The 26,598-nt window shown below is 32.7% G+C and overlaps 1 non-coding gene across 1 annotated transcript; it reads right to left on the bottom strand.

Annotated features, from left to right (window-relative positions):
• Positions 1 to 6,432: 6,432 nt before the first annotated feature.
• Positions 6,433 to 6,511, bottom strand: MIR319P (microRNA MIR319p). Its single transcript, NR_126796.1, has one exon. It is a non-coding gene; the product is annotated as a microRNA MIR319p (primary transcript).
• Between the last annotated feature and the right edge of the window lie 20,087 nt (positions 6,512 to 26,598).

Raw genomic sequence — 26,598 nt, 5'->3', positions numbered from 1 at the left:
TGCTTCTGTAATGAGCTTTTTGTAAACACAATAATGATTTTTGAAATCTCCTTTTTGAAATATACAAAATGCACTTTCAAAAAGGTTGCTTTGGATTTTGAAAAAATGCTTTTAGAATGACTTTTCTGTAAGCAAAAATGCTTTCGGAATAGAGCATTTTGCTTACGAAAAGGCCTTTCTAGAAGGTTTTTTTTATAGTTAATTAAATTTGAAGGGAGAAAGAGGAGGAAGAAAAGAAAAGAGAAAGGAAAAGGAGACACTTATCTTCACAGGAGGAGGAAAGGGGATAAGGGAGCGTGAGAATAAGGGGGCACCGGAAGAAGGTGCCATCGAGGGAAGGTTGTTGTCACGAGGGTTTGCTATCGAGGGAGATGGTGTCACGGGTTGAGAGAATGGAGAAGGAAGGTGTTATGGTTGGAAGATGGAAGGTGAAAATTTCATTAAGGGCATTATTGTATTTTCACTGAATGAATAATGTGGGGTACATGATTCAACTTGAGGAGTACAAGATTCAAGTCTCATATATGTGTGAATTTGGTAATATGTTTTTGACATCAAAATAGATTCAAAGTTTATTACGAAGACTAAATTGGCATCACGGGAGAAACAATTTGTTTGCATGGCTGGCCCTGGCCAAGCAACCTAGGCTAGATGGTGACAGTCTAGCTGGAATGGGCCTAAAAAAAATAAACAAATTATATAATTATGTGGTAAATTTTATATTATTTTACATTATTTTGTAAATAGATTGAAATTATTATTTTTTATTCATCTTTTTTATGTATAAATTAAAATGTGACACATAATTAAAAATATTATTCTTTTATTTGTGATGTGTTACATTTATAAATTCAATCTTGTTAAATAAATATTTCATTTAATATTGCCAAGAAAGAAAACACTTTTAAGTGTTATTAATGCATTTCTAATATTCAACATCTCTCAATTTACTTTTTACACGTTTTAAGTGAGTTTCACTACTTTGTTAAAAAAAAGTGAGTCTATTGTACATCACTTATTTTACTTTGTAAAACTTAGGTAACTCTTCTCTGAAACTCTTTTCTAAAAAAAGAAAGCTCTTCCCTTAAACCCAACATCTTAAAAAATTAATTAAATAGGTTACATAAGTAATTTCATATCCTTATATTTCATCAAAATTTCATAATAAAAAAAATACGTGCACACATGATGGCTCACAAATTTATTAAACATTGATACTTAGATAAGCACTTGTAGCCTTGTAGGTTCCTGGGTTCTTACTAAGCACTTGCTGTGTAGACATATCTTGTTAGGGTCAATACTTAATAAATTACCTACCTCACAAGCACCTTTGATGGAGGTGCTCTTAAATGTCACAAAAAGGAATATGAAAGGTATTTTCTAATAAAGTTTGATAGATAATCTTCTATAAATCAAATCTTTCATGGAACTTGAGATATCATTATTGAAAAAGATGATGGAACTCAATAAACCAAAGAGGGGGGGGGGGTGAATTGATTTCAAAATAAAATGTACTTTTAAAAATAGTTACAAAACATGATCATTCATTAATATCCTTTCTTTCACAATCATAAAACTTGAATCTTTATGAAAAACTTGAATAATACTCAAATGACTTGATTAATACTTGAATGAGTTGATTAATACATTGAATGAGAGAAAAAAATCAGAACAAGAGAATAAAAACACAATCTTTTTATTTTGGTCCACTCTCTATTTCTAGAGAAGCTAATCCTGTTATCTAATCCACAACCTGAATTAGATTTCCACTATGCATCAAGAATCCTTACAAGCAATCACAACCAATCTACAATTTTCACCCCGAAAAAAGAGACTAAGGCACCCAAAGACTAGAACCCTTTGTGAATATAAGCCTAAGAGAATCTTACTCTTAGCCCAAACTAGAAAACCCTATTCTAGCATGCTGTAAATGATTCACGCATAAAAACAAAGATCATGTAAAAATCATACACAAGAAAAACCAAGTAGGAGAGATACAGTCTGACCAATCTTTCCACAAAAACTATGCTAGATTGAGAATGTGATCTTCTTCTATTCAAAAGACACAACTCACTTTCAAGAAAAGATCTTCATAACCAAACGATTAAGAAGTTGTGAGTTACTATATAACTTTTTCCTTCTCTTCTCTTATTCACTAATGACAACACAAAATCTTGTTCATTCTAAGGCTAAGATATTATTTTCGAGATGTATTGAGTATTCTCTATTGATCTCTTGATCTGTATATGTGAACACAAGCTTGTTATTTATAGATAAAACAGTTATAACCGTCTGTAATTGATTAAATCTATAAGGTAATTCATTGTTTTAACAAAGTAATCAATTAGATTATCTAAGTAATCGATTAAAGTGTTCATCCAACATCTGAAAAACAACTTAAGAACAATGTAATCGATTAGATGACCTAAATAATTAATTAAAGTGTTCTTGTTCACCTCTGAAAACTTGAACAAGAGAGAAGTAATTGATTAATCCACTTGGTAATTGATTAAAGTAGAAACTCCTGAATAAATCAGTCATTGTCTTAAAGAAAATTATATCCTAATACATGAAGTAATATGCCAAGAAGATACAAATGCAAAGAAAATGGCCATTGTTGGTTGTGATCAAACTCTTGGTTGACTAATTATGTAAAGTGTTGATTGGTGAATGATGGAAAATAGAGATAAGATGGACCACAACATTGGTCGTCTGTCCCACTAATCTTATCTTATGTATTGATCATCCAATCTTTTGTAATCTGGTGGAACATCCAATCATGCAGAAGAGAACATTTAGTCTTATGGTTCATTAACATAAGCTATGTTGTAACTGTAATTATTTTCTGTTGTAATCGATTTTCAGTTAAACAATTAGTTGTTCTTTCCTTTATAAAGAATTTTGTATTCTGGGTGTTTAGAGAGTTAAGGAGTGCTTTGAATCCTTCATTATAAATTCTATTATTCATAATAAACTTAACAATTTGTACAATATCTTTCTTCTCCTTCTATCATCTGAACTTTCCTATTTGAATAAAATTTTTTGAATCTTTCCTAACATAACCAAAACACTCTAGTACTTGTTGCTATCATAAAAAGAGGCATTGTCTGTTTCTTATGTAATCCTTATGGCATTGTTGATGCCTTTCTATATAATACATATCTTTTATTGCTGATAAAAAAATGTATGAGTTTTGAAACACTTTGATGTTATTGTTGATAGGTTACAATGCCATAAGAAACATTATTTATTTTGGATGGTTGGGTTATGTATAGAGGTATTATAAAGTGCTGAAGTGAACAATTATATGATTAGTTCTGAAAATCAGACAAAAAATCCAAACTTATTTTCATAAGAAATTTAATATAAGAGTTCTATCAAACTAAAATTTAATCTTTTTACAAAGTAAAGTTGTTTTGATATCATAAGTAGTAGGTTATTATAACTATCACTTTTATTATCGTTATCACCGTTGTCATCTTTATCATCACTTTTCAATGTTGTCACCACTATTAAAGGTATGACCATCATCACTACTATTGTCACAACTACTATCATAATTATCGTTATTATTATTGTCACAATTGTCCTCACTAGTGTTGTTGTTGTCATTGTATAGTCATCATCATTATTTTTGTCATCATCACCCTTTCCATATTCATCGTATTTAGATAATTAATATAAATTATATTAAAATAGTTAACATTAAAAAAATATTAAAGTAAATTTCACCATATATTACTTGTGTTATCCATTGTCCAACAAAGCAAACAATGGACGTGATAGGTTATTTTAACTTAAGAAGCAATTGTAATTATACATATATTTTTTATCAAACGAAATCTGGATTTGTTATAGGTTGAATTTTCTTATTGTAAACAAACAATATATAATTATACATATATTTTTAGGAAAAAAAGTTAAAAAGCTTTTAGACAGCTGCCCCGCACAATGCCTTCCTTACATAGTCTGTCCCTTATTCTCTTTATTTCTTTCATGACAATTTGATTTCCTATCTAAACATAATGTTATGGTAGGCTTATTAGGTCATGATTGGAAACAAAATTCTGTCTTACTAATTACTAAAAATAGCTTTGATAATTCAAAAAAGGGGGCTGTTGCAGTGACATTTTTCCTCGTCTGCTATAAATTGTACAAAGATAAAGATAAAGATAAAAAGACAAATGCAGCCTTACTTGTAGGGAAGCAAGAAAAACAAAGAGAAAATCTTAGTTAGCAACTGCCTACCCCTCTCTCTTCCTCCAAAGTGAGTTTTCTTTTCTATAAAATAGCACTAGCATGCCATATAGCACATATTACCTCTCTCTAACTTTGATAGACTATCAAAGCTGAAAATTAAAATGACTATGCGAGAACTTGCTCACCGTAATCCGTTGGATAAACTTCTATGACTCAATCAAAATAAAATTTATTATCCCCTGAATTTGTACATTAAATTTGAATTTCAATTACCCTCTTATGTTTTTTTTCTCAACTCATTTAAAAACAGAAAATAGATTTTTTCCCCCATTGAATTTGAATACAAAGTGCTTCTAGATATCAGATGATCCCGAAGGCATGCCCAACATTGGTTATTAAATTATGGCATTGGTATTCACCTCCTTCAATCAGATGATCCCGAAGGCATGCCCAAGATTGGTCACATTAATCCTAAGGACAACCACATTTCTTTCCAAGTATACCTCTCTCTTTCTCTCTGTATTTGTATAATAAAATCTTTACACTAAGATTAGATATCATATCATATCATTATAATTAATAAGAACAACCTTATTTCTTTTCAACTGTACTCATACATGTGATGTGTCTCTATAATATGCCAATGGAATGAATTGTTAATTGTTGCTAGAGTGAAAGCATAACAGCACCAGATTTAACTAGTGATCTCCATGGAGCATAAGATCCAGTAACACACCCTACCCTTAGTCAGTTTTAAAGAATTCATGAGAAAACTATATTTTGTGTTTGAAACATTGGATAACAAATTAATAAACCTACTTTGAAGTAAAAGTAAATTAGATGTTTCATTTTTTTCCCTTTTATTCAGCTTGGAACTTGGGGTGGTCCATAGGCCATATAGCTATAATTCCATTTCCACCAACAGGTCCAATGCAATAAAAGAGAAACAAAATTAAAAAATAGAAAATAGCCCTGATGCAAATGTTTTCTAAGGTTAACTATGCATGCGTACTGTTATATTTTCATACTAAATTCACACTTACTTCCAATTTCATGGTCTCACTGTACTGTCTCAAACAGAAGATGATGCACTCTGGACTTCTCTTAACAGATAAATTATCATGAGAAGACAAGTTGTGAAAGATTATTTTTTGAATGAAAGAGAAATAAAAAAAAATAATATTATGAGAGCAATCTAGCATCGAATACTCCACTCAATCTTTGTAACAATTAGTAACTATATGTACTTAGAGGAGAAGGAGAAAATGAAATTAATAGAGCCTACTTGAAAGTATTAAAGTACCCACCATCATGAGTTTTGGACTGCATATGAATGGATCCGTTTACTAGTCTAAGTAGTGCAGTGAGTTTTGTCCAATAAATGGTTAGAAATTAGAATTTTGTTATGGAAAATTTGACACTGAACTAATTCTGGCAGAAAATGGAAAGATATTTTATGGAATTAATGGAGGAAGAATTGGTTTGAATTCTTGAATTACAAACAGTTTTTAAGTTCTTGAAACTGAGTACTTGCATGTGGCACACAAAATAGCCACAGCATGGAGAAAAATAGTTACCTAGGCATTTTTCTAGCTTAGGTTCAGGTCCTGAATGTGTATAAAATAACAATTTTCTAAAGGAAACAGCTTTACATGTGTGATCATGAGGTTTAGCTTTAGCAATTATCTGAAGGAGATAGCATGATCACTTTTATCAAAGGAATGAATGGCAAGGGCTTTTGTAGCTAAAATAATACAGCTCCAAAGAAATCAATCCTTTTAGCTTAGTTTGAACGATTAAATTAATCTTAAGTTTGGTTATGTAAATTCTGTACAGACACATCTAGGAAGATTGAAATGAAGGGGGAGGGGAAATGGGACAACATCAAAAAATTAGAACTAAGGGGATCAAAACAATAACAAATTATAAAGGTGACCTTATATATCTTGCATCATCTGCATAAATGTACAAGAACATAAAGTGCATACTTAATTGATAAATTTTCCCCCTTTGAAGAAATTTGCAAGAAGTGTCATATGAGAAAAAAAAGGGAAGGGGAAATGACGATGTACTTTGATTTGGTAAAACTAAAAATTGAAAATCTATACTTACTGCAGCAGAAGTGCATAACGAGATCACCAAACTTCAAGGAATCAATAGCTAATTACAAGAAAAGTTTGAAGCCTTTGGTTCGATAAAAAGCAAAGACAAAAAAAATATGGGAAAGTGAAGAAGTAGGAGCTCCCTTCAGTCCAAAACCGCAGGAAGAATTTCATCCTTGAAGCTTTGGGCTGCAAGGAACTCCCATTTCTGCATCTTTCACAACTCCAATAGATGTGACTAAAAAGAGTGTCAACACAGGCTCATTTATACAAAACCCTTTTCCTTAGCTTGGATTCAATTAATGGACTAAAGAATTCAGTTTTGTTCAATTCAATTTCTAACATCTACTACCATAAAATAAAGTTATGCAAAAGAAAATGAAGTGTGTACATTTATAACTCAAGTTACCATTATAACATACAAAACACTAAAAACAAAGTGCCTCCTTTTTGACAATTTGTGCTTTCATTGTCCCTCAAGGGGGAGATTTTAGCCGTGTAAGTAGCACCTAGCCACCATATAGGCATAGCTTGAAAATGGTTCGTGACTCATTTCAAAGTAAACCCCTCCTCCTAACTACAAAAGTGGAACATAAATGCTTTGAGGCAACACCTTTTATTTCAAAGATAGAGAATGTGAAAGGCAACAAAACACTATCCTATGCGTATCCATCTATCAAGAATTAACAACATTCTCATAAAGGAATATAAGTCACAACACTCGTTAGTGTCATTTCCCTTTTCTTTTTCCCCTTAGAGGCATTGAGTTTCCTATGAGGTTGTGCTTTTCCAACTATATACTTTTATTTGGTGGTGTGGTCCCTTCTTGGCCTCTTAGAATTTTGATGCATATGTATCTACTAGTCTGTGCAAGGATTCTGAAAAATCTCTTTAATTTGATGAAAGTTAATGTTTTGCTTTGGGTCCCATCAAAGGAGTTGAGATGGGATCACATTCCTACCATGGTTACTTTTTTAACCCCATGATAGGAATTGTATTTTATTTCGGGTTAATCAAATTTTTAATTTTTTTAAAATTCAATTTTTAGTACTTAAATAATAGTTTTGATCAATCAAGATGTCTCAATTTTTTTAAAATTTGATTTTTAATTCTTAAATTTATGTTTGACGGATTAAAGTTCCTCAACTTTTTTAATTAAGAATTTTAGTCCATAAAATTTAAAAATATTTAATTTTTAATTCAATCTAAAGGATCTATTGCTGGATAGATACCTTTGGCCACTAATCCTCTTGATAGTCCGGTAATAGTATCTAAATGAGCAAATGTCGTAACAGGTGTAGTATCGGTTAAATCGTCTGCGGGCACATAAATTGCTTGAATAGAAGTTATGAACCCCTCTTAAGTAGAAGTGATTCTTTCTTGTAAAGAATCCATTTCATGAAATCTCATTAATTAAATAAAATAATGGATCTAAACTTTTGTTTAGGAATTAAAAACTGAAATTTTTAAATGTTTAAATATGTTGACCGGTCAAATAAAAGTTTAATTACTAAAACTTTAATAGGAAAAAGTTAATTTTTTTTTTAGATACTAAAAATTGTATTTTTAAAAAGAGTAATAAAAACTAAATTAACCCTTTTATATCTAACAGACTTTTGTGCCCCTCTTTTTTTCCCCTACTATTTAAATGACCTTGATTCCTTTCCTCTACCCTCTTTGAAATTTTGCCACTGAATGGTTCATTTGGAAATTAATCTGTAGCAAACTCTTGAAAGCTCCCTTTCTCTTTTATTCTGTCACTCAACGATGGACTCATTTACTGTGTTTGGCTTTCAGACTACCCTTTTAGTTTGTTTGATGGAAAACTTATTTGATTAAATTAGACTCATTTGGTAAAGAAACTTATTTTAATAATTTTTAATATATATTTTATAAGTAGTATTTTTTTAGAACGTACTTCATGTGGAGTTTGAACTTATAAATTCTTTTTTTCTTCTTGCATTGTTATATATCCTTACTATTTCTTTATTTACGTCATTTTGCCCACTCATAAACTTGTTCGATAATTAGTTTTACTAAACATTATAAATTCAATTAGTTATAAATTTCCAGCCATTCAACTTTCTATTAATTTGTTTATTTATGTTTTGGCCAACTTTTCAATTTTTAATTAGCTTGTATAGTTTGTCTCGGAAAAAAAATTAGCTTGTATACTAATTTTGCCAAATACACAATATAAAAATATTCATATTTAAGTTTCTTTTATTTTTTGGATTTTTTCTTATGATTGTACATTTTTATTTAAATTTTAAAGTTTTATGTTAAAAATTATTGATATGAAAAATCACTTGTTATTTTTCTTATTTTAAAAGTTGAGAATCATTGACTTATAAGAGAAAGTAGTATCAGATAAAAATAAATAAAATTTATTTTATAAGTTAAAATTAGTTTATATAAGTTAAAAAATTAATAATAATGTGTAAAATATCTTTACACTTTCAATAAATTATAAATTGTTATTGGTATAACGGTTAAGTTATTGTAAAAATAAAATAACTTATTATACATACTAACTTGTGATTGAATTTTAAATATATTCTTGGTCCCTGCAGTTTAATGTTTTTTTGTTTTTCATCCTTGTAATTTTTTTTTTTTAGTGTTTTCACATTATGTTTGTTTTGTTTTTAGTTTTTAAGATCTAAATTAAAAATTTAAAACAAAACAAACATAATTTGAAAAGACTAAAAAAAATAAAATTATTTTACAAGGATGAATAAAAATGCTAAATTACAAAATCTAAAAATATATTTAAGCCATAAAATTATTTCTCTATCAATATATAATATATTTTCTATAAGTTAAAATCAGTTTTCTAGAAGTTAAATTGAAAAACTTGTATAAAAGTTTAGTAACAATTTGATTTTTGACTTTTATGAAAAACTTAAATTTTATATTTTTATTTTCTCTTTCTATAATTATTTTTTGAGAAGTTTATTTAAACAAGACAAGTGCCTTTACTTTATTAATTTACCCTTGAAAACATTTGTATGGAATTAATTAAACAATAATAGTTATTTACTTTAAAGAAAGGCAAATCCCAACGGCTTCTTTAAATCTTCACAGCGTGGTCATTTGATTCTCCCTACTTTCAATAGCTTCTAGGCTTTAACTTTTGAAGCTCTCTCTCCTTTCCGCGCATAGGTTCATAGGCAACAAGAAGAGGAAAAATTTGCACATAAAAAACACGTAAGAAAATTAACATTACTTCAGAAAACAATGACGTGCTTGCTAAAATTGGAAAATTGGAAATAGAGAAAAAGAAACGAAAATGACAACAATGAACAACGAACAAGGGTACTCGCTAGAATTTGAAATTTGGAAGTAGAATAAAAATAAAGAGAATTATTTATCATGGGGTAGGTTTTTTACCCCCAATATATAGGAATATAAGTAATGCGATTGTATGATAATGTCTAGTTCCCTTAACCTACATAATTTGATCAACAAATTACCATGCTTAATTTTGCCTTATGCATCATCAAATATGTTTTTATGAAAGTCCAAAAATAAATTATCAACGCGGTTGCTGGTTTAAGTATTATATGCCTGATTTTCTTTAAAAATGTTTGAGTTGCAACTTTGTGTAAGGAGAATTTTTTTATTAAGACAACTTATTTTACAGTAGTTTTAAAGATTAAATGGTGATAATCTAATATAGTCAAGATATTGGATCACTAGATGAATAGTTTCAGTCAATAATTGAACTCCATAACTAGATAGCTATATATTGAAAAAGTTGGAAATTTTACAACTTCCCATATATATAGAAGTTTCGATTTATCAACACCCAAATAATAACGGCGTCCCATTATACACCTGCTCACATGGCTTTACTTTTATTGTATTTCATATTTCTATTAAATTTATATTTTTAAAATTTAAAACTTTTACTGCATTAACTTTAATTCTTTTAAAAACTTAAAGACTTCAACGCAACAAAAAGGCAAAAAATTGGTTAACGGAACAAAAGAGCTTCATTGTCGTGCTCCCCTTTTGAACCTTAGGTACGCTCTCGTTGCGGCTACATTCATATATTGGCCTAAAGGTATCATTATTCTCTTTTGTGCTTCTTTGGTTGTTTGGGTTTGTGTGTATCTAGGTTATAATTATTTGTGATGAAAGTTTAAGGTTTTTGAGTGTGGGGATGAGAATGAATTTTTCGATCATAGCATGTGTTCTCTTTTCTGTTGTTTTGACTCAAATAGTTCTCATTGCAAATGGTAGGAGATAGGAGATTTTTGCCATTAAGAGTCTCTTAACCCCCCTCCCCCCCAACACACACACACACACACACATATATATATATATATATATATATATATATATATATATATATATATATATATATATATATATATATATTTTAGGATAACATGATAATATATGATCACATATTATATCACACGAAACTATTTTTATATCATAATAAGATGATCAAGATTTAATGTCATGTGACTTTTTGACATTAAATCTCAACTCTCCATTTATGATTGTAGAGTTTAAATTTAATCATCTTACTTTCATATAAAATATTACTTCTTATAAGATATGCCTTCGTAATACACACACGACTCTTGTGAGAATAATTAACAATAACCATCAGATTGAGATTAAAAATAATAGATGATTGAGATTAAAATATTTCAAAATTCAAATTAAAATCTAATATAACCATCAAAACTCTAAAAAATTTCTCAAACAAAATTTAAATCTATAAAAGATATTAATTATCATGTCTTAAAGTATATCAATTATCATTAACTCATTACACCATCGCCGTCGCCATCGTGACCATTGTTGCGTTGGTAGCGGTGATAGTGGTGGTGATAGTCGACAATCATGGCTCAAGGAAATCTATGTAATTTACTCAATATTTAATTATCATATTACGTATTACAATTTATTACTAATGGTCATTCAATTATTGATTAGACACTAATTATGTTTAATTATTGATTTTTTTTGAAGGAAATATACTTATTGTGTTTCATTCAAGACAAGACCAAGAATACAATTGGGTATACGCTTAAACACTTGGTTGCTAGCATGAAGCCAAGATGCCCTTGCTAAGGAATGAGCAACTTGGTAGGCTTGCCTTTGTACTAAACTCACCCTAGAGTTAGGATAATTATATAATAGTATATTACAACTTGAAATTAGAAAATAAAATTTTGGGATTCCCTGCTGGTTGGAGTTGAAGCCATCCATGACGGCCTTGCAATCAACTTCAAATGTTACATTCTGCAACTCCATGTTAGTCATCCAAATCAATGCTTGCGACAATGCCCACACCTCTGCTTCCTTTGGCTTGATGTTACCATGGGATGTAATAGTTTTAGCTTTCAGAAACCTTCTAAGCTCATCTTGAATCACTATGCCAGCATTAACATTTATTTTCAATGCTCCTGGATAAGGTTTGTTCCAATGAGTGTGATTGTTGTCATGCGCAACAATGGCTCCCCCATTCTATGATGAGAAATTCCTGGCTTGCTTCCATTCATAGAGAAATTGCATGGCTTGATCAATGGAGACCTTTGGAAGAGTGTTCTTGTCTTCCAAGATTTTTTTGTTGCGTCTCTTCCAAATACACTAAAGTATAATAACAATATTTCCTCGTAGCTTTATTACCAAATCTGAAGAAGAAGAAATATAAGTTATATTGCTGGTTCAACTTGTTGCATATGAGAACTCACCTTACTCCAAAGTCCCACTTCTTTACAAACCGTTTTTAGCTGCTGACAATCGTTCTCCATGTTGCTATTGCAGTAAGCACAAATACTTGTACAATGAACTCCTTTTTTCTGAAGTCTGGTTCTTGTTAGTAAACATTCTCATAGTTTGCGCCAGAGAAAGTTTCACCTTTGGTGGGATTTGTAGGCTCCATATAGTTGTCCAATTTCCTTGCACTTTGATGGATTCATTGTTTATCATGCTCTCCATTAAGGTGTGGTATGCGAATCTCACTGTAATTTCTAGTTGGGCTTCCTTTCCAAATAAAAGTATCAAGATCATGGGTGTTAGACAAAGGCAGCCTCTTTATGTCATGAGAATCATGAGAGTTAAAAATTTGTTCTATAAGATCGTTACTCTAGTAATTACATTCTACATCAATAAGACTTTCAACTGTTAAATGTTCAAGACCAGATAGAATTGGAGATGAAACATAGGACTTATCTTTTTCTCAATGCCATGGTTGTGACAAGATGTTAATTGAGTGGCCATTACCAAGCCTCCATCTCATGCCCTTTCTTACCAAAGCTTGTGAAGCGTGGATGATGCCATGTGAAACTTGGATTATGCCCTAGAGGGGCATCCAAAAGACCTCCATTGGGGAAATCACTACTAGAAAAGTCATTTTTAACGACAATTAAATTAGACTTATAACGATGGTTTTTAACTGTCTTCGAAGGCAACGTCATAGAAAACACAATAGTTTCCACTACGGTTTCATAATCGTGTTAGAAATGAAATTTCAACAATGGTTTTTCAATAAACCGTCTTAAAAATAACAATAATTAAAGGCAATTTTGAAAAACAAATTGTCTTAGAAGCGTCATTTTCTAAGATGGTTTGTACATAAAAAACACTCTTAGAAAACTTCCTTTCTAAGACAGTTTATACACAATAACCATCTTAGAATAGAGGGCCTTCAAAGATGGTTTTTATGTAACAGTTGTGTTAGAATAAGGGGTGTTCTAAGATGATTTTCACGAACAAACCCTCTTAGAAGGGAAGTTTTTTCTAAGACGATTTGTTCGTGAAAACTGTCTTAGAACACCCTCATTTGTAAGATGGTTTTAAAGTAAAAATCATCTTAGAAAGGGGGGGGGGGGGGGGGGGGGGGGGGGGGCTTTTAAAAAAACAATTTGCACGTTAAAATCGATGTGTTTTTTTTTTTTAAAATTTTGGGTTTTATGGGACCTAAAACATTTAAACCCCAATAGTAGTTGTCTTGAAATGATACAACAAAATAGTAGTTTAGTACAACATGATTAGGCAAATAAAAAAACATGCCTAAAACTGTTGGGCTGTGACTAAAATCCATATGGAAGTTTATTCTGTTATTTTTTGTTGTTTTGTCCTCTGCTTATATAAGGCAAGGATGCCCTGTATTTTGAATAAGCTTCCACTTGTGTATTGCATCAGCAATAATAAAGGCTTTCTGTTTTCCCTCCCATGGATGTAGCCTTACTCAAAGGTGAACCACGTAAAATTATTTGTGTGTTCTTTCTCTTTTTTCTCTCTTTCACCTTGCTGCAAAACTCTGTGTGTATGACATAGCTTTCTGCTGTTTCTGTTGTTGGTGTTCTTGCTTGTTCTTCATCACTTCCATATCAAACTGGTATCAAGAGCTCAAGTTGTGATCAAGCGAATTCAAGATTCTTGTCTGAATACAAAGATCAAGCTGTGGGAGTCTTGTTTCTGGTTCTTTCGCCACTTCTTTGTGATCAAGAACACTCAAGAAATCATGTCAAACACAATCAGGATTGAGAAATTCAATGGAAGGAACAACTTCAATCTGGGGCGCATCAAGATGTGTGCTTTGTTGAAGGAACAACGTGTTTGGGCTCCTGTTGCTTCTGCATCTGTGAAGAAAGAAGTGGCTTCTGAATCAAAAGAAAAGGCCTCTGTTTCAAAGACTGAAGAACTTGCAGAACAAGAAGAAAAGGCTCACTCACTAATCTTGCTTTCTTTGTTTGATGAAGTTTTATATGAAGTTTCAAATGAAGAAATTGCAAGTGGCTTATGGCTCAAGTTGGAAAAGCTGTATATGACTAAGTCAATTTGCAACAAGCTCTTCTTGAAGAGGCGTCTATTTGGTCTACACATGAAAGAAGGTACATCTCTTAAGGATCATCTTGATGAATTGAATTCTATTTTGATGGAATTAAGAGATATAGATGTTAAGATAGAGGATGAAGATGCTGCCATGATTCTGTTAGCCTCTCTACCACCATCATATGAGAGCTTTGTCAATTCTCTTAGTGTTGGTAAGGAATGTGTCACCATGGAGGAGGTGAAATCTAGCTTATACTCAAGGGAACTTCGATCTAAAACACTTGGAAATTTTGAAGAATCAAATGGATCTGGTCTTGTTGTCTCTAACTCTAACAAGAACATCAAGAAAAAGGTGTTTAAAGGAAAGAAGAAGACTCATGTCAATCCAAAGGACATCTGTAACTACTACAAGGAGCCAGGTCACTGGAAGAAAGATTGTCCTAAGAAAAAGGGCAAACCATCTGCTGCTGTTGCCAAGGAAGGTTCCACATCTGAAAATGAGCTTGTTCTCTCAGTTGCTGATCATCACCAACATTCTGAAAATCAGTGGATATTAGACTCTGGCTGTTCCTTTCATATGCGTCCTAACAAAACCTGGTTTGACACCTATGAAGAGAAATCAGGTGGAAATGTCTTCATGGGAAATGATGTCTCATGCAAGACAATTGGAATTGGCATAGTAAAAATCAAGATGCATGATGGAATTATCCGAGCACTCACTAAAGTTAGGCATGTTCTAGAGCTGAAGAAGAACCTAATCTCTATAGGTATTATGGATGGAAAGGGGTTCAAATGCAGCACTGAAAATGGGGTTATGAAAATTCAGAAAGGCTCTACAATGGTGATGAAGGGTATAAAGAGGGGTAATCTCTATATACTTCAAGGTACAACATGTATTGATGATGGTCTAGTAGCTGTTGCATCAAGATCCAATAAGAGCATACCTGACTTAACTCAATTCTGGCACATGAGGCTAGGTCATATGAGTGAAAAAGGTATGATGATACTTCAAAAACATCAGCTATTGGGAAATCAGAAACTGGATGAACGGAAATTCTGTGAGCACTGTGTTTTCGGCAAGCAACATAGGATTAAATTTCCTAAAGCAATTCCCACCACCAAAGGAACTCTTGATTACATTCATGCTGACTGTTGGGGGCCTGCAAGAGTACCTTCACTAGGTGGTGGAAGGTATTTTCTGTCCATAATTGATGACTACTCAAGAATGACATGGATCTACATCGGATCTACATCATGAGTAAGAAGAGTCAAGCTTTCAAAAGCTTCAAAGAATGGAAAGCACTGATTGAAAAACAAACTGAAAGGAAAGTTAAAAGACTCAGAACTGATAATGGCTTGGAGTTTTGCTCAATAGAATTTAACAAATTCTGTAGAGATGAAGGGATTGCTAAAGTACTTATTGTTAGGAACTCCTAAGAAAAATGGAGTTGCTGAACAAATGAACAGAACACTCTTGGAAAGAACAAGATGTCTGTTATCCAATGCTGGTCTCAACAGAAGTTTTTGGGGAGAAACTATCAATATAGCTTGTTTTCTGATCAATAGAACACCCTCTACCGCTATAGGACTTAAAACTCCTATTGAAATTTGGAATGGAAAAACAACAAACTACTCAAACCTAAGAATATTTGGCTGCAATGCTTATTATCATGTCAATGAAGGAAAACTGGTACTTAGATCAAGAAAGGGTCTGTTCATGGGCTATGGTGATGGGGTGAAAGACTATAGATCTGGTCACCAACTGAAAGGAAAGTTCTTCTCAGCAGAGATGTAAGTTTTGATGAATCACATCTGTTTCCTCTTGAATGGTGAATTTGACATGAAAGATCTAGGGGCTGCAAAGAAAATCTTAGGAATGGAGATCTATAGGGACAAAACTCAGAAAAAACTATTTTTGTCTCAAAAGGATTACATTCAAAAGATACTTGTGAGGTTTGGAATGACTGATTCTAAACCTATCAGCACTCCTCTTTCAGAAAAAGAGAAGTTGTCTACTGTGATAAAGGTTCAAGTTCAGGCTGATCAGGACTATATATCAAAGGTTCCATACTCAAGTGCTGTTGGCAGTCTCATGTATGCCATGGTCTGCACCAGACCTGACCTTGCTTATGTTGTTAGCCTGGTTAGTAGGTTCTTAAACCAACCTCAGAAGGAACATTGGAAGGTTGTGAAGAGAATTTTTAGATATCTTAAAGGGACTGCAGATGTAGGTTTGATCTATGGATCTCACTCAGATTACTGCCTCACTGGCTATTCTGATGCTGATTTTGCTGCTGATCTGGTCAAGAAAAGGTCTCTAACAGGGTATGCTTACACCCTTGGTGGCTGCTTAGTGAGTTGGAAGGCAACACTTCAACCTTCTGCTGCCTTCTCAACTATTGAGGCTGGATATATGGCTCTTACTGAAGCTGCAAAGGAAGGAATTTGGCTAAGAGGTCTAATAAATGATCTCGGAATTAATCAAGAATATGCTAACATCTACTGTGATAGCCTTAGTGCTATATGCTTGGCCAAGGATCAGGTTTATCATGATAGAACCAAGCATATAGATGTTAGATATCACTTCATTCGGTCAGAAAGAAGAATCAAAGTTCATAAGATCAACACTCTGCACAATCTTGCTGATATGTTCACAAAGCCAGTTCCAAAGAGCAAGTTTGATCACTGCTTAAGCTTGCTCAATGTTGATTGTTAGGGTTGAGTTCGTGTATGCTTGGAGGGTGCAGTTTGTGTCTTATATGAATGTTAGTTCAAGGTGGTGAATTGTTGGGCTGTGACTAAAATCCATATGAAAGTTTATTCTGTTATTTTTTTTTCTGTTTTGTCCTCTGCTTATATAAGGCAAGGATGCCCTGTATTTTGAATAAGCTTCCACTTGTGTATTGAATCAGTAATAATAAAGGCTTTCTATTTTCCCTCCCATGGATGTAGCCTTACTCAAAGGTGAATCATGTAAAATTCTTTGTGTGTTCTTTCTCTTTTTTCTCTCTTTCACCATGCTGCAAAACTCTATGGGTATGACATAGCTTTCTGCTGTTGCTGTTCTTGCTTGTTCTTCATCACTTCCATAACAAAAACAATGCAACTCAATTAGTGAAACTTAATCACAAAGATGAATAAAGATCATACCAGTTTTATAAATAAATTTTTTGGGAACAATAAGATCTTTATTCGGATCAATTGGTTGACAATGACTGCTAATTTCATGGTGTATTTAGCCTTAGCAATAAGAAAGTTCAATTACGTTGCAAAATAAACTTGATATGAGGGATTTCTAATGTGTCCCAAAACTGTGCATTTTGAAGTGAAAATAATTAAAAAAAGGAAAAGAAAGACCAATTATCAAGCAAAAAAAAAAAAACTAGCAAGAAGATCCCCCCTAGCTTTTTGAATAACTCCAAACAAAGTATATAAATACAAAATAAATGACATGTTAGAAGCACATTTCAGTATAGGTGCTTATATCAGCAAACACACAAAGGTAAAAATTACTATCAGAGGATAGCAAAAAAAAAAAAAAAGAGTTCATGTAGTGTAGGGGACTGAGAAAAACTTGCCTAACTTTGCTGTTCTTTATGCGGCAAAGATGACTCATTACTCTTGTCCATCAAATTACCATATTTGCCTCTTCAAATCAACTAAAAAAGTGTTAAAAAAAAGGTAAGGAAATATTTAAAAGTAAATGATTCAGAAATTACTACCAACTTCCAATTAAAGAAATATGTATACAATTTTGCATCAACAATGTCTGATAGAACTCTGGATCAATGATTGAGAACTATGTAGCTTGAACCAACCAAGATGATCAAGACCAACCAATCAACCACCCCTCCATCACTGTGACAACATCTAGGATAAAGTCCTTAACGCATTTCTTGCCACCATGTAACTATGAAAATAAAAATGAATACATGAAAGCTTGGATTTGAAAGCATGAAAAAGATATTAGATGGTCCAACTTTCACACCCCCATTTGGAATGCTAGACATTAGTTAGTCATAATCTCCACGTATACTTCGCATGACCAAAGTAACAGACCATATTTTGGCATGCATAAAAAATTTGACTATAAACATCAGTTGAAGAATGCATAAATAACCTGGAAATAAAACACACAGCTCAGAATCATAATAAATACTCCAATTCAAAGAACATACCTAATTTATGAGAACCTACATTCATACCATCTAAGTGACATGCAAAAGAATATGCAAGGAAAGACACTTATTACCCCTAAAAAAGAAATGTTGCTAGTTACCAAAAGCAAAAGGTCAGTATATACCAGAAAAAGGATTGGTGTGTCTTTCAAGTTTTGGATGAGCAGTCTACTTGGAAGATAGAAAATACAAATTCATAGAGCGGCCTTTTCTGTTTTGGTTGTACAAACAAACAGTTGTGCGAAACAAGAAGGAATACATTTCTGATCTGAATAGCCATGGCATGATGTGAGGTGAGGTCAGGTGCAAAGATGTAACATAATAGACTTCTTGAGTATCTCTCTCATATAATTCTTCTTGTTTTGGTTTTATGTCATTTACTAAAATTTTCTCTCTTTTGTATTTGCCATTGTCAGTTATAAATTTCACTTTCAGGCAGCTATAAGTGACTTTTATCTTTGGAGTCCTGGCAGTATATTTTGGGTTGTAAATCAACAACTCTAGTACAATCAACATCTTATAAACTAGCTGGAGCCTCAACCATAAACCATAGTCTCCAATTGCAAATAACACAGCGCTAGCCTTCCATATCCCTCTAGTTCATTTATTTCTACTTCTACATAATGAAGATATTCAAACTCTAAATTCAACAATTCGGTTTAAGATGAAGCAAAATCAAATTAGAAACATGTTAACAAATGCCACCAATCATTAGTGACATCAGTTGTACCTTTAGACAAAATAACATTTCAGTCTTCATGTTGTGAGAATCTTATGATATATGAAGACTATGAATGATTTTTGGTAGCAGTCTGTCAGGTGGCCTCAAACATAACTCACTATCACTATTTAGGAATTTGAGTTCATTTTCAAGAATAGAGTAAGCTTCTGAAAATTCCTGCAACAATATTATAACTATTGAGAAACACTACCAGAAAAGTCAAATTCATCAAAGCATAATTCTTAAATAAAACCAACTTCAATTTTCAAGAATATTATTTTAGTACAATATTTGTGTGGTTCAAGGATGACACCATAAATTGTTAATAATATACAATGATTTTGATGAACTTCAAGAAGTTTAAACTCAATACTCAGAAAATATCATATATGTAATTATGTACCCATTATAGTTCTACTAACATAAGCTGCCTTAGTTGCAATTATCATATGCTAAAGGGTTCTAAGCTACTAGCCACCTATGCTTTGCTGCCAAAATTACATGAAAGATTTTCTTTTTAATTGGTTTGAATTACAAATAGTTTAACAGCTTGTGGATAATATAAACCATAGGTTTCTTTTTCCTGTCATTATGGCATACTTTAACAGCTTGTGGATAATATAAACCACATGTTTCTTTTGCAACTATTACTAAGGTTGACCAACATCCTAAAGGGAAAGACATGGAGATAACACTTATAAGGTTGCTTGGAATTGGAAATGGAATGAACTCCATTGCTTGTGCTACTGTTCCTATGGTGTTCATTGGAGGGAAACTTGTTGGCTCCATGGACAGGGTTTTGGCTTTCCACATCAGTGGCACCCTTGTTCCTCTTCTCAAACAAGTTGGTGCCTTGTGGCTTTGAAACTGATTAATTAGAGTAATTAAAATAAACCATTATCTATTGTCTTAATTTGTTTTTTTAGACATTGCCATGGTTTTACATCTCAAGTATAGATCTACAATGGAAACCAAAGTGGCTGATTTGAATACACAATTGAAAATCATCTAAACTCCAATGTTGCATGGTTCATGAAAGTACCCTTTTGTAACATAGTTATTACCTTCCTCTTCCTTTTGTTCTGATTTGAGCGTATACACCCATATCAATGAAGAATGTCATTTATTATATGTCAAAACAGAAAAATATATGTCAACAGGCAGAAATTTATTTCAATAAAAAATGAAGAATGTCATTTATTATATGTTTACCATTAACCATGGATTTATAGGTACAACAGAGACCAATATTAGAAGCATAATACAAAGCAGGTAATCACTCTTGTTTTAAAGATAGAAGACTATAGAGCTTTTCAATCAATAATCACCTCCAATTTCATAATTATACATCATGAAAGGGCATAGTAATCATTATAGGCACGATACCTTTTTGCAGAACAAGCTTATACTCCACAAGCTCATTGTATGACTGTTGTAACTTTTCACCATTTGCATTCATCTTAGTTAACTGTGACTCAATTTTTGTAAGTTTTACCTATTACAAGACATACCAGATGTCAAATTATAGTCTCATAGTCTCACACTTGATGTGTTTTCTATCTCCCCTTAAAAAGGACAAAACATTACAAATTGAATAACAAAGACTCATAATTACACACTCTCCTATTAGTAGATTTTGGAGGCATTCAAAAGAACCTCTAAGGAGAGAGATTATTTAGGATTACCAAACTGGCTTAAGACTCTTATCTTATAAACTTTTTATTAGCTTATTTCAAAAAGATTTATAGTAAAATTCATCACATAAGCTTCCATATGATAAGAGCTTACCAAATAAGTGTGATTAAGTTTACAAATTCATCACAAGCAACGATTTACGACCAGGCGAACAATATTTATCAAAACAATAAATGGCATTTTAAATTAAAAGTATTCGACCCCAAAAATGTAGTTTACAAATCCGTCAAAATCAGATTCAGCTCCCAACATCTAAATGAAATATGAATCAAAATTCAAAATGCTCAAGACTTTAACAAAAACAACAATAAGTTGCATTGGTAATACTTACGACAACCACAAAAAAGTGAAGTTCAATAAGAAAGCCAAACAAAAGAGACTCAAACTTGATTATAGTGGCATCTTTGAAGTGTGCATTGGCATCATGGTGCTGATTGCAGAAAAGCAGAGAAGTTGCTCTATCCTAGTACGTGGTGTATACGCTGACATGGTATGTGCCACTTTTATGTTTAGTAGAGAAGAAGATGAGAAACTAAAGAAATGGGTCTCTCTTAAATGTATAGTTTAGGGACTTTACATATATCAACCTTTGTAGTGATATGTTCTTTGATATGGGTGTGTATGCTAAAATCAGAACAAAAGGAAGATGAAGGTAATAACTATGTTACATAAGGGTACTTTGATGAAACATGCAAAGTGTATGCTCAAATAATAATATTTGAGTATCCTGAAACACAATTCAAACTCAACTAAAAGAGAAGTACCTAAAATAACTTCCCTCCAATTGCCTTCAGAAGACAAGCAATACCACTCAAATGAACATTTCAAAACCCGTACCACTTCAGCTGAGCATGCCAGGGCTCATAGATGGAACCCAAAGCTTCACAACCATCTAACATGTATAAAGGAGATTTATTTTCCTCATCCCTGTTGCTCATGGTTAGCTGCCATGGATGAAATTAAGTTATTGCAAGAAAAGTATACGAGTTTATTAAATCTTAATATAGCATGTCCAAAATATAGTTTGCAAATCTAATCAAATTGATAATAAATTTGATAGTAAATTAGAGCAAGTAAAAATAAAACTAGATATCAACAATTTTATTTTAGGAAATTTCGTAATTTTATTTTATGTGGTTCAGTGTTTATTTCGTTTTGGGCCAGAGTATTGTAATAGGGCCCAGTGACTTTGAGTGACTCTTTTTAAATAGTAGCCTTGGGATTCGTGCAAGGCCATTCTGTTATGCCATTCATTATTCAGAGCTTTGTTTAGGGTTTTACGTTTTTCTGCTTGGATGCTACTGTTCACGTAATGCAATTTTCCATGTCCTGCTTCTAATTACAATTTCGTTTTTGTTTCTCCTTCTACTTTCATTTATGTTTCTGTTTTTCATTTTCGTTTCTGTCTCATTTACGTTTCTGTTTATTTACGTTTCTGCTTCATGTTTCATTTACGTTTTCTGTTTGAATCTATGGAAGGCTAAATATTCTGGTGTTGTTTCCTTCTGAGGACGAAGTCCAACTCTCTTTGAGGTTTCGTTTATAATGTGGTTCCCTGGCAGTTTTCCCTTCACCAGTTAACCCAAATTCGTGAACATTAATCAGTGCACGCTTCATGTTCGATTAATTGCCTCTGAGCCTAACTTGCGTTCATGCTTAATGGACGAAGGGCTAACTGGTGTATGTGGTGCCTAATCACGTATTGACAACCCTAAGTTGATTTTCGCTTAGTAAATTGAAATAGGGTTGGATTAAGTGGTTAACTGTTAGGGACGAATTCTCCATAACCCAGGATAAGAGAATGGCTTCTGAATCAGAGGAAACAACCCATTTTTAATATTATTAGTTTCGTATTCCAGTTTACTTGTTCTGCTCCTTAATTCACAAAACAAACAACCCCCCCCCCAATCGTTACTGTTACTGCAAGTATATTATGAACATTTGGTTTATCATTGCTCGTTGGGAAACGACCTAGGATCACTTCCTAGTTACTGCATTTTCATGTTTATTTGATTCGGGTACGGCCTCGATCAATGTACAAAGATAAGCGGGCTCAAACTTAGTCCATGGGCCCGAAATCTACCCTAAGGCTCATGAGAACCCAAGGGCCTTCTCTTGCATCTCTGGCCCAATCTACTTGGAGTCTTCTATCCAATACCCTTGTGGGGTAGGATTGCATCATTCCCCCCCTTGAAAAGGATTTGACCTCAAATCCTGAGGTTCTTGAAACTCTGGGCTTTTTTCCTCAACACCTGTAAAAAGAACAAAAACATATGTATTAGTGGTGTTTGGTATGTTGAAGTAAGGTAAGAAAACCCATTTCCTGGGCATCTTCCCATGAAGGAACATGCTTCCTCAGCAACTCAATGAGTGGTGCTATAAGTATAGAAAAATATGGGACAAACCTTTTGTAAAAGTTTGTTAAGTCATGGAAGCCCTAAATTTTTCTTATACTTGGTGGAGTGGGCCACTCAGGAATGACCTTTATTCTCTTAGGGTTCATGGGAACCCCTTGATTACTATTTAAAAAATTGAGAAAAGTAATGCAATAAAACATACCTTTTTCTGTATTTTCATGTTGATTATTCCTACCAAAAAGTATGACAAACCTAAGGAGTCCCATATGGGTACCTAGGATTGTATTGAAACTAAAATTAAGAACAAACCTACCTAATAAGTCCCTATGTACACAAATCATGAAGATGTTAGGTGCACGAGTGATTTTACAAAAGAGGGTTGCACCACTCAAAACATTCATCATACCACCTATTTTAGGGATTTGGTGCCTAACAATACCTATTTTAGGCACCAACAAAGCACAAGGATTTAAGCTCTTGTGAACCAAACCCTCATCCAACAACTCCTTTACGTGAGGAATAAACTCAAGCCCAAGAGGTGTGGTAATGCTAACAAGTGTCTTTTTACAAAGGAGAAAATGTGGAGGTTGTCGAAGAGGGGAAATTTCTTTAATATTTGTCTTTATTTCAAAATGTCTTTCCTTCTTAGCTAACCTCTTGGAGGAGACACTTACCTCCTTACGCTCCTCCTTAACCATTAAAGGTTGTTCTTCATATTAGGGGTAGATTTCTTCACTAGATTCTTTCCCTTTTCCTTCATCACTTTCACTTGAGGAAGGTGAAGTAGTAGCTTCATCTTGGCTACTATAAATCTTGGCCCCTCATAATCATGGGTTTTTTAGTGGGGCATTAAGAAGTAATGTGTCCTTTTCCAAGACATTTAAAGCACTTTATGGAGCTAGTCTTCTCTTGCATACTAGCCTTAAGGGGTTGCTTTTCTATTGCTTCCCCTTATCATCTTTGGGCTTAGAAGGTGTCACCCCTAAGATGCCTTGCCCTTGGTCTTTCTTTGGATAAGAGTGAGAGCCATAAGATTTTGAAGTAGACTTTCTTTTAAGTTGTTGCTTTACCTTTATTTCCCAATCTAAGTTAGCCTCTACATTGTCCTTCCCATGGAAGTATGAGAGCTTAGTGTTAGCCTCTTGAGGCTTTCTTTCCTTTTCTCTCCTATGGGAGTGAGGTCTAAGATGTGATCTATGCCTTCCTTCATAATAGTCACGAAGTTCTTCACTTAGGCTCTTGCAAGAGTTATGACTACTATAGGAGGCATGTTTTTCTATTCTTAACTTTTTTAGTATTTTGCTTCTTTCTTCTTCCCTTATTTTCTCTTTTTCATCTTGACTTATTTCTTCCACTCTATTTTTTCCTTTTTCTTTTCTCTCTTGTTTTTCTTTCCACAACTTAAGGGATCTCAACTCATCCAATATCTTATTCAAGGGGTCCTTAGGAGTAGAACCCTCACCATTAACACTAAATGAAGAATGAAGACTCATGTTGGTTCCTAAGTTGTGGTTCTTTCTTGTTGGGGGTTTGAAAATAGAAGGTAAAAGAAGCTATGGTTGAAACTAGCCAAAATAAACACTAAAAGAGGTGTGAAAGATAAGGTAAAAACTAATTGGTAAAAGGCAAGCTATCTAGGCGGTTTGACAATGGAAGGTAAAGGAAATAAGCTATGAAAGTAAGCAAGAAATGTAAATTAGGAGAATCCTAAGAGTGTTTGGATGACCACATTTAAGGTTCCCAACAAAACACTCATAATCCTAAGGGAAAATTGCCTAAAATTATTAAACACAAATGGAAGTAGGGTGACCTATTGGAGGCTCCCAACTTACTTCCAATGAAAGACCTTTTTGTTACAAAATTTGAAATCAATGAAAGTAAGTAAATTTTCAATTACATAATTACAAAAAGGTCCTCAATTTTGGTGGTTGTTCTCTCTTTGGTGATTCACTCAATTTGGAAGGCTTCTTAGTCCAATAGCTCTTATGGTGGTTTTCGCCTTTCTTCTTGACTCAAATTCTTCAAGGAATGACACCAATCCTCCTTTCTAATTCCCTATATGGCAACTCACAAACAAGGAAACATAGAGACAAGCAATAACCAAAGAACAAAAAATGAAATGAAAGCCAAAAAAATAGAGTTTTAACAAGACAAATTTTCAATGATTATTCAACAATTAAAGCAATGAAAAGCACATAAAAGCAAGCTAGGACTCAAAGAGAAACTTAGAATGGCTCTAGAGTAGAGTAAAAAAAAGACTCAAGAAACCTCTAGTTTTGGAACTTTTTTCACAGTAATTTTCAATTAAAATTTCAGAACTAAGATTGGTATAAAATAGGCACCAATTATAGAACAAATTTCAAGCCAAAACAACAAGCGCACTTCCCTTTCACTTTTTTTCCTAAACACTGATTTTTCTGCCAACTTGTGTGATTTTTTCTTATTTTTTCCTTTTATCCAAATAGCTTTGTTATTCTTTTATTATTTTGGTCCATATGTCTAGAAAATTCAATAAATCGTTCAGCTAAAAAATCGTAGTGACCAATTCCCAGAAATTTATACAAGTTCGTATGTTCAAGCTGCCAGCACCAGCGATTTCAACCTAGAAATCAAGAGTAGTGTTTATGTTGCTTAAGGCTTGGATAGTTAAAATTTGTGTTTTTTCATGCTCAATTATCTTGAATAACACAATTCAAGTGAGCTTAAGAAAAAAAAAGTTCATCATAGGTATCATGTAGGAAACTTAGAAAAAAAAAGTTCAACAACAATACTACTTCTAGGAATTGATTTAGAACATGTTATGAACTAAATAACATGCTTGAGTTAGACTCAAAATTCAACAGATAAGATAAGAATGACAAGAATACATGAAAAATGTATCTAGAATTCAATCAACAAAATAAAAATTCAAGACAAACTTAGAACATAATGTAACAATTATTATGACTAAACATGACTCTAAGACAACATGGATTAAGTGATTTACACGTAGATTTTTGTTTTTTCTCTTCTAATCAATATTTTGGAAGAAAATTTAGATCTAAAGGTTCAGCACAAGAAGATTATGACTGAAAAATGATGGAACCTAAAATCAACACAAAAACATGATTCAAGAGTAGATCTATAGAATTTGAACCATAGAAATGCAAAAACAAGTGTAGATCTAAGATTTAATTGGTTTATTTTTTTTGAATCTACTCTAAACAGCACCAAACGACAAGACAATGGAGGATATACATGGAGAATAAGATGAATAACAAGGAATTAAAGTGAATTGAGCGAACAAAAAGATAGAGGAAGCAAAAGAACATCACCTAGATGAAGATGCTCTTGATACCACATGATGTAGCTCCATGTGGTTCGAGATCATCACAAGATCCAAACACAAATAGCACACAGGAGTGAGTTATCATATTTCTAAAAAAATACAAATAAACAAAGATGTAATCAAAATAAATTATGAAAGTATTTATAACATAGCTCAACTTAATACAATCCACGTCACTTCACCACTTTATCATTTACAATTCATTTTTCAATCACCA

The sequence above is a fragment of the Glycine max genome, chromosome 6 (assembly GCF_000004515.6).
Source record: "Glycine max cultivar Williams 82 chromosome 6, Glycine_max_v4.0, whole genome shotgun sequence".
NCBI lineage: Eukaryota > Viridiplantae > Streptophyta > Magnoliopsida > Fabales > Fabaceae > Glycine > Glycine max.
This window is presented reverse-complemented; position numbering and strand designations above follow the sequence as displayed.